At 41.7% G+C, this 16,762-nt stretch overlaps 1 protein-coding gene across 1 annotated transcript in view; it reads right to left on the reverse strand.

Moving 5' to 3' along the window:
* Nucleotides 1-16,762, reverse strand: part of Rcan2 (regulator of calcineurin 2) — a 219,387-nt gene that overhangs the window by 190,452 nt on the left and 12,173 nt on the right. The gene's annotated exons all lie outside the window — the stretch shown is intronic.

Here is a 16,762-nt window from a genome sequence, read left to right on the forward strand (position 1 = left end):
GACACCAGAGTTCACTGTCCTATGCCTGAAGGATGGAGCAGATTAAAACCAGTAGATGTCTGTTCAAGGAAATATGATTTTCTTCATTACGATAACTCCAACATCTAACAATTCGTGCACAATGTCAACATGCACACATGTGTGAGCACATATAGAGAAACACATGCATGCCACATACACCCCCTCATACGACTGTAAGGTGCTGTAAACCAGGCCCAGATCTTGAAAAATCAGTATCATCTAAGCCAATCTATAAAATATAAATGCTCTTCCCAGCAACTGCCACAGAGCCTTCTAGAAAGTTCATCTCAACACTGCTTTCTGACTCCTTACATTCATCATTTTCATAACTCTAAAGTGTTACCCTGACATAGGGTTTCATGGGTTTGGTCAGTGTCTCCACATGTCAGGGATGCCATCTGCTTTTTTCTTTTGTATCTATTTTTATGTCTATAATCTCTTCCACTAGAAGTTCAGTGGATAGCGGCCAAGAAGAGAGAAGACTGGCCCTCTGTCAGTTTGACTGGCAGTTCTAACATGGCTATCAAATCCCCTAGTAAGTGCCCTTCTCTTCCAAACTGGTAGCACATCCTCTTGGGGTAAAGGAGGGAAAGCAGCTACTGCAAGCTTCGCTCTGCCTTCATGAGGTTGAGTGAGATGGAATTTGTGAACCTGAAACACACTGTGGGATGAAGTTGATTTGTAATGCTCATTTTTCCTAGAGAAACTCTGACGGGAATTTGGCAAGCAACGTTTGATGGTAGCACTGCATTATATATGAAATCTGAGACAGAAGAAAACAAATCAGTAACTGGGGCCAGCTAGATGTCTCAGCAAGTTAAAGCACTTTCAGCCGAGCTTGATGGCCTGAGTTTGGTCCCTGAAACCCAAATGATGGTGGGAAAAAAACCCAACTCCCTCAAGGTGTCCTCTAACCTCCATTGTGTGTTATGGCATGGACGAAAGCCCACTCACCATCACCCTCACACACTGAAAATGAATCAACAAAATATAACACAATGTTTGAGATTAGATAACTCGACAACAGCTCTCATGATAAATCACTGAAACTGTGGTAAATGAAAACACAAGACAATTAATTTTGTATTATAAAGTTTTTAGTTGTGTGATGACTACCACAGTTTCTGTAGTGAAAGTGACAAAATGTTTATTTTAAATAAAAACATGACATATTTCAGGGGCATAAATAACCTAAAACGTTGTTCTACAATCTAAAAATGAAAATAGATATTTTCAATTCAAAGGGAAATATCTAAACATCAATATGAAGGGAACTTTACAGCTTAATGACTCAAATTTTAGTATTGTTATTCCAGATAGTTTAACATAATCTATGCAGTAATTATTATTTAATCCCATTAGAGTACTATTTTAATAGCAAAAATAATTGCTGAGAACATCAAAACAGTATTGCGTTTATTAAAGGTATATAGGAAGACTAAGCGTCATAAGGATCCAATGGGCTGAAAACCAGATGAGTATCAGTCCATCTTATTTGAAAAATTACAACTGGATCAAAACTGGTGCCAAAATATTGTCAGATGAGTTCTGAGACCGACTCAATTAATTTTTTGCCAAATAAAAGTAAAACCAATAACGGAACAAATTAACTTAAATGAAGCCAACATTAACCCTCAATTGGAACTCCCTTCCATCCACTCCAGTAGCTTGCACTTCTGTCTAAGCTGTGCGATGCGATTATCTGCATGCGACTTTATTTTAAGTACTTTATTTTGAACAAAGACTTAAAGAGTCAATGCATCTTTGGTGAACAACCTACGCTGCTTGAATGGATAAAGACCTCAGAAGTCTTTGAACGAAGGATTCTAATTGCCCTGGTTTCTCCTTCCTACCTGTCACTGACTCATTTCATAAGCTGGAAAAGACTTTGCCTTCGGTGACTCCATTTATCCTTGGAACTCGAGAGCAAAAACCTCTTCTCCCCGACTCCCTCCAGAAAATTAGGAGGGTCTCATCTTCTCTTGTTCCCTATGTCCTTTATTAAGAGATAAACAGCCACCCTCGGCTAGCCTCTCCCACTCCCCATCTAACGTTCCCTTGGACTGCACGCTAGTTTTTTTCTTGTTCTCCAGCTCTGCCACTCTGCTCTAGGTCCTGCCTGGGCCTGCCCCGACCCGGCAGCACTCTTCTCTCCTTTTCCATTTGAGTGGCAGTTCAGAAGGGAAAGAGTTACAGGTCCCACTCAGTGTCAGCCTACATTATGAGCAGCTAGTGCCCTAATTCTACTCTGCAGAGTGGGTGACGGCTCTTCATCTGGAAGACGAAGAGGCCTAGCTCATCCTCCTCACCTAACAGGTGAATCCTCCCAAGGAAACAAAAACAAAAACAAAAAAAAATCAACATGGGAAAGCATGATTCCCTTTGACTAAATCTTTGATCACCTTTTCATGTTCATATTTCCTCACATGCCTCACTGGGACTAAGTTTTCCATAAACTGTCCCTGTCCCTCAACTGTTTATGTGCCCATCCACCACTTTGTGTATTCCTCCTGGAATCTGCTAGTATCGTGTGGCTTCAAGCTGACTAAATCATGTACAAATAGGTGTCCTCCCCATAAAAACATCTTCTTATTCATGCAAGACCTCTGTTAAAACACTTGTGTGAGGCCAGAAAGGTAGCTTGGGAGGTAGGGGTGCTTACTATGCAAGCATGACAATGTGACTTCAATCCCAGAACCAAGTAGAGGTGAACAGAGAGAACGGAGGACTGCATAAAGTTGACCTGTGACATCGTCAGCAACACCTTGACATGCATGAACACATGTGTGCACGCTCAAGAATACACAATACACACCCACACTTAAAGCTTGAAAACATTTACTGAACTAGGAACACTCCCTTACATTGGGCCTGATACCCCTGCTGCCAGAAAACTGGTTCAATTAGTAAGATAGAAAAGCAATTTCCATGGAAGTCAGAATGCTGCCTTAACTAGCTGTAATTTTTTTTCTGTTTTTTAAATTTAATTTTACATATCAGTCCCAGTTCTCTCTCCCTCCCATCCTCCCATGCCCCTCACTAACCCCCCATCCCACTGCCCATTTACTCCCCAGAGAGAATGAGGCCTTCCATGGGGGATCATCAAAGTCTATAGTTGTACAGAGGGAGGAGCGATGAGCAAAGGGGTCAAGACCATGCTGAAGAAACCCACAGAAACAGAAAACCTGACCAAGTAAGAGCACATGGACCCCAGTCATAAAGCTGGGGAACCAGCATTGGACCGAACTAGCTGTAAATTTAGCTGAATTACTTTTTAGCAGAAAATTTATTTCAAAATACCCAGAAGTTTCTACACATTATTTTTTCATTTCCTAAATTTAACGTAGAGTGTTTTCTTTTAAAAAAATGTGTTTTCTAAGGTTAATTCCCCTGTTTTAAACTTTATTATTGCTGCTCCTCATTATACTTTTGTAAAAGTTAACGAACTGTAATTCTTTTGAAATTTAAATAGAAATATCACTTTTCCTTCACCAACCAAGCACGACAAAATAAAATATAGTAAGATAAAGCAAAAACCATCATATTGAAGTTGGACAATCTGAGCAGGGTGTAGGATGGAATGATGTAGCCAGAAGAACCTTGGTGTGCATGGCAACTTAGAGAAATTCATCTCCCCAGAGGGAAGAAGACTGCTCCCAGAACCTTACCTGGGGCAGAAATAACTCCCACTGTCACAGTCATCAGCAGGGAGCTGCCTGAAAGAGCATGATCTTGGGGTGAACGCCATGATGTCAGAACACAGTCTGGGAATGGAGTCATGTGAGAATTCTGAGTGTTTATGAGAAAACTTCAAGAAAACAAGACAAGAATCTTGTGACCTGGGTTTCTTCAAAACATGGAATTATTCTTGGAACGTGTTTGTGCCCTCCTCCCAGGTGTAGCAGATAGGAGTGACTTTACTTCAGATTACTCATTACTGCTTGACCCTGTTATTCAAGTAAACGTTCATATGGGAAAACATGCTTTTGCCACAAGTGGCATGTCCTTGTGATTGTATGCAGCTGTAACTCAAGAGAACTTTGCTGGTGTGATTTTTCCAAACCCTCAGAGTATAAATCATCTGATGCTCTGAATAAAGTTGGCTGTTACATGAGAAATGAAAAAGAGAATCAGGAGAGGCCAGGAACTCAAATGGGAATGGAAAGAGTCACCAAGATTAGTGTATTCACTGTGCAATCAGAAATGGTATTTTTAAATGTCACATTATGGTAACATTAAAACAAGGAAATATATTTCTAAGATGATCGCTAGCCTTTTGTAAGCATAACTGAACACAAGAACAGAAAACTGTGAGAATACAATGCAGTCTAGTAATGATTAAGCCCCACAACACAACTGAACTGGTTTGCCCTTTTAATTTTCTATTTCTTGATTTGCAATTAAGACCCTTCAGTAAACTTTTCAGCCGGGCATTGGTGGCGCACGCCTTTAATCCCAGCACTCGGGAGGCAGAGGCAGGTGGATCTCTGTGAGTTCGAGGCCAGGCTGGACCGACAGCCTCCAAAACAGAGAAACCCTGTCTGGTAAAACCAAAAAAAAAAAAGACCCTTCAGGCAACTTTTCTAAGCAGCATCACCTAAAGAGGTGTACAAATGTGTTGTTCTGATTTTGAAGTGTGAGGTTGGCAAGCCACAGGGCTATGACATTGTTACTGCATCTTGGAGTTTCTCCAAGCACCCTCCCAGACCTGCCCATGGACCACCCTCTGCTGAGACTAAATGCTTCCCACTCTGTGTCTCAGCCCAGGCTAGCATTTCCTAAGAGCAGAGCCCAAAGACACAAGGACAGAGACAGTGCAGATGCCTATCAAAGCCCTCAAAGTGGTATTTGCCTGTATTATATAACAGTGAGTTCCTTTCTGGAAGGAACAAGCAGAGAATGCAATAATCAACTTAAAATTCACTAATAACACACTCATTCGAATATTTACACTAAGAACAAAAGTAATAATTTCCTTTAATGTTTGATTTGGAAGATGCTATGTTATAAAAGAAAAATAGCAAACTACTCAAAGGATCCACATGCTGAAAATAAAAATATCCATGGGGTACAACGAAACAACATGCATGATTTTTTATTGCATGTCAATAAAGAAAAACTAGGAAATTAAGAACTATAATAAGAAGGGGATAAATGGAGCTCGTTCATAATCCTGCTGTCCAAGAAAATTCTGGCTAATAGTTTGGTGTATTTTATTCCCATGCACCTCCCCCTTCTCTCTCTGTCTCTGTCTCTGTCGTGTGTGTGTGTGTGTGTGTGTGTGTGTGTGTGTGTGTGTGTATGTGTGTGTGTGTGTGATATGATGTGATGAGTTGGTGTGTGGAGATGCTATAAAACCTTTGGGTATGTGCTCATATCCACGTACATGCAGGGGCGCACGCACACATGTACATAGGAAGGCCAGGGGTCAAGCTCAGGTGAGTTTCCTCAGATGCTGTTGACCTTGTAAGACAGGGTCTCTCACTTACCTGAAGCTAGCCAAATAGCTAACCAATGAGTCCCAAAGCTCCTTTTGTCTCTACCCCTTGGTTCTTGGATTGTGAGTGCATGCCTCTGCACCAGGCTTTTTATGTGCAAGCTGAGGATGCAACCGAGAGCATTTCACGTTTATGTGGCAAGCACTTTATGCTCCGAGCTGTCTGGCAATCCGCTCTAGTTCTTTTTTTATACATGTTAATTTTTTTCTAAAAGTTAGGAGCATGTTCTTGTACTACAAACGCCAGCCGAACGACTTTTCTGGTTTTGTTTTTCTTAAGTTTTTGTTTTTTGGAGACAGGGTCTCATGTAGCATAGGTCAACCTCAAACTCATTACATAGTTTAAGAAGTCCTTGAAATCTTAATCCTCCTGCCTCACCTCCAGAGTGTTAGGATTATAGGCATGTACCATCATGCTAGAAAAATAACATTAACTTTAATAGCCATATCGCCTAGCAGTGTTTAGGTCTGTCATAATTTATTTAGGCGCTCTTCTGTTGTTTGACATTTCCACCAGAGGATCTGGAAAAGAGACACCACTATTAAAATAGAAAACCTCCCATGGGAGGAGTGGAGAAGCTCAGAACTTCCTTAGCAGCAGAAAACACGCATTTTCAAGAATCAATTAAAAAACAAAACAAAAACCATGAATCCCTCAGGGGCAATCCTTCCCTACAAATGGGAGCTGAGGTCTGCTTGTCAGCAAAAATGCAGAGACACTTGATTAACTTACAAGGAGTCTGTGCGAAGGCATCCTGAAGCTCCCCAAACAACAGGCAAATAGCGGATATTTATTATTATTTTGAAGCTCATCAACAGTATACCAGTGGCAAGGGAGAGGTAGTTTTTCACGTCCAACTGTTAAATCTGTCAACAAGTTTCACAGTCTGGTATCTGCCCCTGAAGGTTAAGCCTACATCAATCATCATAATGAAAAATGAGAACCAACATTGTGAATATTTGGTGTGAGTCCTGTCAGATCCTCTTGGAAGGAAGGAAACGACTTTGAGAAGGAAACGGTAATTAAAATAAAAGATAAGCCCATATCCATAGTATCAATAACAGCAAAATGAAATGTATTTAACTATTACAAATTGAAGGACCATGAGTGTATAACGGTTGAGCGGTACTCACTGTTGCGTAGGGGTGGAAAGCTGGAATGTAGAGGGTCAGCCATCGTTTAATTTCTTTGCTGGCACGTGAAAGTAACATTCATATAGGATTTTTCAAGCTACCTAATTGCATTTGTTAATTAAACATGCAAAGACTGGCAGTGAAGGTTGAGGATTACAGGTGTGAGCTAACACACCCATATCCAACGTAAGGTTCCTGGTTACAGGTGTATGCTTCCTACTCTAAATATAATCTGCTGGACAAAGACACCAGGTTTACCGGGGCTAGAGAGCAGGAGACACTGGACACATGCCTGTCTCATGTATATACAGCCACTGGACACATGCCTGTCTCATGCATTCCTGAATAAATCCTTTCTCCTTTTTACAAACTTCAGGCAGAACCATCACTCAATTTCTTCACGAAGAATTGATTTCCAAACCTCTGTGATTTCATTCCTCACAGACCTGTCTATGGTACAGTGAAATCAGGGGGGGGGTGATAAGGGACATCTAGTTCAGATGGATTTTGTTATTGTCACAGAGTCACTACTTTCTTGAGATTCAAATTTCCAAATGCCCGAATGCTGACGTTTTCGACTTTCTCATACTGGGGTCATCCATCCCATGAGGATGAGTGTGTTCTTTGTCCCTCGGGGCTTCTGCTCTGTACAGTCCTGAGCTGGGTACAGAAGGATGGGGCTAACTGGAAAGTCTTGGGAACAGTTGAGGAGATACAGAAGAAAAAATAAAACTGTAAACATTCACAGAGATGCTTAAACCAGCTTTACTGCAATCCTGAATCTTGCAGCTGATCTGGGTGTGAGGGTTCACACCTGTAACCCTGAACCTTGCACTTGATCTGGGTGTGAGGGTTCACACATGTAATCTTGGTACTTAGGAGGCTGAGGCAGAAGCATTGCCATGATTTTGAGTGTAACTTTGGCTACCTAGTGAGTGCCAGGCCAGCCTGTCCCTAAGCCAAGATAAATAAAAAATAAAACAAAAAGGTTGCCTTCCTAGCACACCAGACACCTCATCTCACAAGACAAAAGCAAAGAACTGGGAATGTCATTAGGACAGGAATGGCAGAACTCCCCAGCTCATGGGAGGTAGAGACAAGAGAAGGAGTTCAAAGTTATCCCAGGCAAGCTACGTTGTGAGGCTGAGGCCAGGTCCTGGTTATAAACGACAGTCTCAAAAGCAAAACGACATGAAACAACAGCAAGCAAAACCTTTAGTTTATGTGCTTATAACATAATCTGTCCATATTCCATCCTATTCAAACTAGAAAAGCAAGAATTTTAGCACTAAAATAATGGTCTACAAAAAGAGAGACATGAACAAGTAATACAAAACCTTGCTTTAAGTTTTAAAAAATTCTTTCACCTTCCCATGCAGGCATGTAGTGCGTTTTGATCATTTTCATCTGATTACTCTGTTCTGATGACGCCGTCTTCCTGCCCACCCCTACTGTCATTTTAGTGAGGATCCTCTGACGTCATTAGGGCAGTTTGCATGAGCATGGGTGGGGATTATTCACTGGAGTGGGCTCAACAATTTAGTCTGCATATATTTTTATTAGATAAAAATTGTAAGAACAATAATACAAAGTCACTTGCAACAGTTAAGAGAAGCTAGGCCTCAATTCTCTGCTGTAGATGACTGATAAGGGTAAATAAAGGATAGAACAGTTAGAAGTGACTAATGAATAATTCACTCTGACTTCAAGTCCAGTTCTGACTTAAAAACAAATGAGCAATTAGATTGCAGGAGATTTGTTAGTTTACAGGAACTAAAAGATGACAACTTCTACTTGAATATTAACAAAAACTTAGGAAATGTAATGTTGCTTTAATGGGCAGTAGGAAAGAAATTCTGATAGCCCCCTTTAAGTTGATAAGGTTAAGAGAATCCATTTAAAATTTTAAAGAATATAAACCTACACAAAAATCTGTAGCACTTTAAAATAATCCCTTTAGCTCTAGAATCAAGTGTAAATGAAATATGTAAAGTCTCTAATGATATATGGATGAACACGCTTACATGCATAGTAATGATGTTACAGTTAAACCCTACCCTCAGCATTCACTTTTGGACCGGCCTCCTAGGAGGGGTCCTTTTAATGAACCTTTTGATACTTTCATGTCTAGATATTCCTAGGGGGTGATAAGACAAGACTTTTGTTCATTTTTCTCATCTTATAGAGACTGAAGTATAATATTAGTAACCGCAAGCCGTGCTGGGACCCTGAGACACAAAAGGGAGACGCGAAGTTCTTAGGCTGCACTCTGTAGAAACCATTAGAGAAGCTTGTGACATATAATGGAACCTATTTAATTCATTTGCAGAATTTTCACACCTGCTGAGCTGTGGGAACCTCATGCTATTCTTGATACCACCTGGGATCAGTCCTGAAAGAGTTGGGAACATAAAGTTTTCAAGTCATGGTTTTCATCTATGTCTTTTATTATCTATGTCTCTCTTCCGGATGACTCCTGGAGCGACTGTTCTCCCTCCAGCCCATACTGGACCATAGTATAATTAATTCAAGTCCCCAATGGCACAGCATCCTAGGGATGTTTAAGGAGCATTTAACCCAAGGAAGTTGTCTGTTTCATCTCCCTGCACACTAGGGCAGTGATGGGATTTACCTTCTTGCTTGCAATAATGCCTTTATACCTGGCCTCCCAGGAGGAGGGGCACACCTGTGTGGTCTTCTAATGAAAGGTGAAGGAAGAGCCCAAGTCTACTCAGGGCATGATGGAACAAGCAGACGGGGGATTTGTACTTCATTTCCACAAGCCTACCTGAATAAATCATTTTTTAAAATAAGATCACTATAATAGAGTTAGATGGGGAAACCCATGCTTAAAAAGAAAACCTGTCTTAAATGATGTTTTTACTTATTCTATGTGAATGTAATGAATACAGTATATTTCTATCATATCCACTTTCCTGTCCTCCCTACAAGCCCTCCTGGGTCCCCCTCACTCCTCTCTTATAACTTCAAGTCCTCTTTTTGCCATACTCTTTGAAATTAACTTACATTCCTTTTCCCCCCCTCAGCTGACCCCCTTGCTCTCTCTTAAATCTGTGGCCCAAGACCTGGTTCTCATTCATTGTTGTGAGATATGCACGTGTTTGTGTATTCAATCCTAAATACAGAAATACAATCTTCTCAGTCTGTATTATGTTATGTGTATGTGAGAAAATATGTCAACCATATTTTCATATTTCTTTAAAATTTTGTCAATACTTTTATGATTATTCAGACCAATCTGATAAGTGTCACAGGCTCATCTTATTTACATTATTACATTACATTAATTACATTAGTTCTGGTATTATTATTTAATGATGCTGTATGTACTTAGTGATAACTTTAGTCATAAGATATCTTTTCCCTCATTCCCCTTTCTACCTACAAACCCTGCCACACACCTTTCCTTGCTCTCTTCCAAATTCATGGCCTTTTAAATTAATTGTTGTTACATGCACAAATGTAATGCACACACACACACACACACACACATCTGTATGTGTGTTTTCAGGCTGACCATTTGGTATTGCATAAGCAGTCTGTGTGCTCTTCCCTGGGGAAGACTGTTTCTCTCACTCTCAGCATTCCTTAGAGGAAACTCATCTTTAATGAAGAGTGAGAGGATGAGGATGTGCTTTTCCCTCTCACTGCTACTGTTTTGGCACACGGTATTTATGTTTCCCCAGGTTGGCTTTAAACGTTCCATCCTCCTGCCTCAGCGTCCCAAGTGCCAGTGTTATTGGCACTACTACACCTCACCAGCTGATGTTCTTGCAAGCCAGATGAACCTGTTTCTACAGAGACTAACCCACCTGTAACCTACCAAACAAAAGCAAGCAATATGGGAGCACTCGCCCCAAACAGAAGGGACTGTGCTGCTCAAGGAAACGGCTGACAGCTTACGGCTGGATTCCTTGAGATGAACTTATAAAGGGACTCCTGAACAAAGCACCCAAGTGTGGGCCGGTAGAGAGGAACCATAACAGTCTTTACAAATATGCAAGATCATAGAAACTCCATAGGCTAATTTCCCTGGAACTTTAAAAAAAATTCAAAGCTATCATTTATAAATGAGCAGTTCCAGCCTGGGCTCCCATCATAGAGCTGAAGATTCACCATCTCTGACCACATTTTTTCCTAAGAACCAAGAAAGAGGTGAGTGACTCCCAGGTAGTGAATGCCTGTGCCAGTGTGAGAGACACTTGGAGATAGCTAGGGGGCCTGCCATTCTGTGGAGGAAACTTAGTGCCTGAAGCCTCTGGGACAAGGCAAGTAATTATATGCAGGATAACTTCTCACAGAAGGAAGAGGCTTCAAAAGTGAGCAGCAGAGTCTGTGAATGTTGCCATGGTAACTGAAGGAAAATTGATCCTGTCAGCTTTCACCTTCTACCTTCACAAAGGGTGTGGAGGCCTGGGGAGGGAGAGGGGGAATGGAAAGAAAACACACACAGAGAGAGAGAGAGAGAGAGAGAGAGAGAGAGAGAGAGAGAGAGAGAGAGAGAGAGAGAGAGAGAGAGAGAGAGAAGCGGCCTTGAAGAAAACAGAGCCCAGGCCTTTTAGTCTAAAGGGAATTATTGGGGACCAATAAGATGTGTCCGTGTTTAAAGATCTCATGCTTTTTCAGAGCAGTTCTGTTCCCAAGACCCATGGCAGGCAGCTCCCATCACAGCCATCCATAACTCCAGCCCAGGGGATCCAATGACCTCTTCTGGCCTCCACAAGCACCTACACACACTTGGTACATGTATGAACACTTGTGCCCACACACGCCCATAAAGTAAAAATAAGGAAGTCTTTTTAACAAGGAGCCACAGACTAGAAGGCTGCCTGCAGGGCGGAAGGGGATTCAGAACTGATTTAGTTGCTGAGGAGGCATGTTGTTCTCCCTCTGACAAGGCTACCAAGAAACCAAAAGCTTGAAGGGAAAGGAGGAAGGAGAAAGAGAAAAATCTCTCTATGGCAGGATGGTTTTCCTCTCCGAGACAAGTAAATGTTTCTATTCTTGCCATATTAAAATGCTCCCCATAATTTCTGAGGAGCTATTAAATGGAAACTATTGCTTAGCCCAGCAAACCAGACAGTTCACCGCTGTTGAGAAAGAACCAAGAATTTCAGTACCAACTCCATCAATAGAAAGATTAGCAGCAACAGAAGAAACAGTTGCAGAAGGTTTTATCTGTGTCAAACTTACAGACACCAGCGCAGCCTTGAATACTGTCCTGGTTAATTTTTATTCAACTTGTCACAACCTCAATTGAAGAACTGCCTCATTCAGGTGTCCCTTGAGCATGTCTGTGGGATACTGTCTTGACACTTTCTAATTGATGGGAGAGGGCTCAGCCCACTGTGGGTGTCATCATCTCTATATTTTGTCTGCTCATCTTAAACCAGACTGCACCCTGAGGTAAGTATCTTTCTAACAGGGTTCCCTGTTTCATTTGCCACTCCATTACCTTGAAGTACCCATTTTTCACAATAGAGAAAAGTACAGTCAAGGCTTTATAAGCAGCTACAGGGAACCTTGAGCACCATAGATACCACTAAGTGGTGAAGCATCTTCTAGAATGGCTATCTGCCTCCTCCTTTCTGCATTCCTGTCTGCACATGTGTTGTCATTTACAACTCTTGGCAAAGGGAACCTTTTTGTTAACATTTCTTTACATCTTATCCCATATGTTGGGCGTTCTTCTCTCTTCCTGTCATGGCTGGCACCCTGCAATGCTTCTGATCCAACAATAATGGAAGACAAATGGAATACCCAATTGCATTCTTAGAGGGGAAAAACAAGGGTACTTTTCACTAGGTAAACGTTGTCTTATTTCAATTCTCACCTTTACCTTTATAAATCAGGAAATTCTTTTCAAAATTGTTGGATATTTTTGAGGATTTGTTGAGCCACTCAGAAAAAAATGGTTCAGTTCTTAAAAATATACATTGAAATGTGTTTCTTTTTATATTAATTTTTCTTTAACTTTTTTGATTTATGGTAATTTAGTCTGCATGTATTCATGTCTGAAACAAATAATTAATAAAGTTATAGAAAATAACCTAGTGAAGATGAGTAAAAACATAAGCAATTCTACCCACAGTCACTGACTCCATCTAGAAAACCACACACCACTTCATGAATGAATGTTTGTTTCCCAGCAAGAGGCTCGGTCATGGAAGACATGGTGGTGAACCACAAACATGGTGTATACTTTTTAAATTGGATCTGATCACTTTCGTCTCCAAGGTTATTTTAATGTATGACCCTCTTCAAGCACACTTCTCTTTCTAAGGATGGCAAGACGATGTGTCCTTCTTCTAGCCAGGTCATCAGCAGAACAAGTGCAGATAAGACAGTTTATCCAATGGGACTTGGTAACCTTTCCCTGTGTTTACACCTTGGACTTGGTAACCTTCCTCCATGGATCCACGCTTCTGAGTGTGCCCCCATAACACTGTATTGACCCCCTACAACACTGAGAGTACTCATACCTGTTTCACACCTGGGTGCTGGGATCTACACTCAGGCCCTCATGCTTACACAGCAAGCACTGTGAGTCATAGTCATTTCTCCAGTTACCTCGGCATGGCTTTTAACCCTCCTTCTGCCTTCCAGATCTCCACAGTTCTTGCACATGGCTCCTTTGCCATGCCCAAGCTTTCTGTCTCCTTCACTAGCACTCACTGTTGTCTCTCAGAGTTACGAGGACTGGGACCTACACAATACTGGAGAGCAGAAAACAGGCTGCAAGGTTGTCACCTCCTTCTGGCCTTCTACACGGAAGAGCAGTTTGCCTTCCATTGCTCAGGAGAGTCACTAATGGTGTCATCTGGTGCAGACTCTGAGACCTTTGCAACCAGAGTCTTTAAAATCCCGGCATAGCAGTTACTTTCCCTGCTCAGGAAGGGCCCGCACCACTTCCTAGCCCACACTCACACAGTGTTACAGCACTAATGAGAAAATGATTCTATGTCATGAGCAGCATGCAAGCGTGTAAAGAGAGGTTCTTGTCCCAGCTGGTCCCGACACCCTACAGCCCCAAATGAACACGGACTCTATGTTAATTATAAGAACTGTTGGCCGGTGGCTTGGGCTTCTTATTTGCTAGCTCTGTCTTAATTATTAACCCATTTCTATTAATCCATGCATTTCCACATGGTCTTGGCTTACCTGAGAATGCCTGGCACATCCTCTCTTTCCGGGCTCTACATGATGACTCCATCTGCCTACCTTTCCTGGAATTCTCCTTATCTAGCCCTGCCTATTCTTCTTGCCTGGCCAATCAGCCAATCAGTGTTTTCTTCATCAACCGGTAAGAGATACAAATGTTCAGAAGGAAATCTCCCATCTCATTCGAGCGTGAGTTATCAGATGATAATGATGTCAGCAAAGAGTCTAAAGCAGTGGCTCTCAACCTATGGGTCGAGATCCCTTTGGAGACTCAAACAACTCACAGGGGTCATGTAGGAGTGAACCCCACTTCTGGTACCAGATATAACGATATTCGATACTATATAGGGAAAACAATATATTTATTTACCAGAGAGAGAGAGAGTCGCACAGACCAGGAGTTAGAAGCGTGGCTGGCTTCCAGGAGAAAAAGGGAAGCCCCTTTACCTTTCACTTCCTTTTATCTCTACCTTGACCACGCCCTGTTGGGCGGATAGCTTTGTGGGGTTCACTCCTACAGGGTCACATATCAGATATCTGCATATCAGATACTTATATTACAAATATTCGAAAGAGTACAGTTATGTAGTAACAGTGAAAATAATTTTATGTTGGGGGAGCTGTATTAAAGGATTATGACATCAGGAAGGTTAAGAAGCACTAGTCTAAAGACCCTGATGGGCCGAGCCAGTGAGAGGTACATTAGAGAACTCCCCAATGAGGATCCTACACAAGGTTAGACCTTAAGCTTCCCTAGGAGTGTTTATAGATGGAAAGGACACATTATGCCGTATCCTTTGAGAAAGGCTTGAGGTGGGTGGGCCAGACCGCGGTGGGTGGGGAACACTGTGTTTCCTTCAAGTGCATTGCAGAAGGGAGCAAAGCAGAATAACTGATTATGCTTGAATGTGAAAAATGAACACATTAATGTTTAGGAAATGTGCTGCTTCCACTCCCAATTTCACTCAAATGTTTTCTTTACTATAGAGTATTTAAATATGTACCAACATGAAAGCAAGGTCCTATAATTTCTCTAAAGTCACCAGCTTCAATGAAATGATTTAACCATTATAATACAACAATGCAGGTTGTCTTATAAGAACAATTGCATTCAAATCCTTGACCTGGATTTAATGCTTGAACAATGACACATTGCTATCACCTTTCATCCTTGTTCTGCCTTAGATACTGAAAAGCACAACATGGAGGGTAGGGACTGGGGGGACAGGAGGGACTTGGGAATGCTCCTCTCACTCCAAGCATCTCCCCATACAAACCCACACCTCTCCTGTAACAGTGTACCATGCACTCACATGGCTTTTTAATTAGTAAGACTGGTGTTCCTTCCTGCCAGCCCACAACTGCTAAAATAGCAACGGCATCAATATAATTACTTTTAAAAATCAAACCTCCAAACCATGTGACGGTATTATTTGCTGTGTAGGGAGGGGCATTTAGGTGGCCCAAAGCATGCTGGTGCTAGTTCACACCATCATAAAGTGAAGCAATACAGCCTTGGAAGCGATGGCCCTGAAGTCTTAGCCCACTCCTCCACGAGTAGCTGCATAGCTCAATGGGCTGTGAGACAAAGACACCACTGGGGAGTTCTAGATTCTCCTCCTGAAAAGCCAAACATAGTTGTTCAGTCTCCCTGAAGTTCAGTGCCCTCATCTGAACAATCAGAACAGAAGCCGAGGTGTCTCCTGCAGTCCTGTGTGCAAGACTCTTGTGAAGAACTGAGCCCAGGACCTGATGCTTAGTGGCTGCTGTGTAGATACACAGACTATTTTCCATGTTCAATTGCTCTCTGTCCAAGTTCCACCAAACAGAACAGGATTCACCATGCCTGCCAGGACAGGAACATTTCCAAACCATCTGAATTTGGGACATAAGGATCCCTTGGTTTATCTGCCTTGAAATCATGACACTGCTATCAGTCACACTCGGGGTTTGATTTTTCGCCATCAGTAAGCATTCTAGAATGAACAATCTTATTGATACAAAAAAAAACAGACAAACTTGTGTGCAATTATTGTTTTAAATTTCTTTGTGTGTGTGTGTGTGTGCGTGTGTGTGTGTGTGTGTGTGTGTGTGTGTGTGTGTGTGTATTCTGGTGCCCTCAGAGGTCAAAGCTGTTGGATGCCCTGGAGCCATAGTTATAGGCAGTTATGAACCACCCGTGTGGGTTCTGGGAACCAAACTCAGGTCCTCTGCTAGAACAGTGAGTGATCTTAACTGCTACCCCGTCTCCTCAGCCTCAACTTATTTTTATACTTAACAATTATGTGACGAGAACAAAGGCTCTAAAGACATCTGAAGGTGTTGGCAGCTCCAGAGCTACGCTTCTGAATTATTCAAAATGGATATAGTGGATAGTCAGTTCATTTTCCCATTAACCCAGGAGAGCCCTGCAGAGGCGAGCTCTTCCGACATGTGCTGCAGCCATCACAAGGATGAATGAGCAGGTACCTTCTTCAGGGTTAGCTACTTAATGTCCAGGGGTAGGTACAGCAAATTCAAAAGAAGCTGAGAGTCTCCTGAACTCTAATTTCGTTTATATGGTGCTTAAGTACTATTGTTTTTCATACATATCCCAGTAGGAATCAGCAAATTAATACACATGTGAATAGACCATACATGTATCAGAGCATGTATGCACCATAAGTACAGGTTCAGTAAAGAGTGGTGGCTCTTTGAGGATTGATGAAATCTAGAAGAGATATAATTGATGGAAGAATACAATTCTTGGGAATAGGGATGGGAGACTGTCCAGTTGAAATCTTCCACAGTTACCATGTCCTCAGAGTGGTTCTCATTAGCAAAGTGATCCTATTCAGACTATCAGTAGGTCCAGCACTCCCATAACACTCCATGTTGACACGCTTTATACAGTTGCTTCTTAGTTTGATATGTATTACAAGGATTTTT

This window comes from Mesocricetus auratus, unplaced genomic scaffold (genome assembly GCF_017639785.1).
Source record: "Mesocricetus auratus isolate SY011 unplaced genomic scaffold, BCM_Maur_2.0 Super-Scaffold_100021, whole genome shotgun sequence".
Taxonomy (NCBI): domain Eukaryota; kingdom Metazoa; phylum Chordata; class Mammalia; order Rodentia; family Cricetidae; genus Mesocricetus; species Mesocricetus auratus.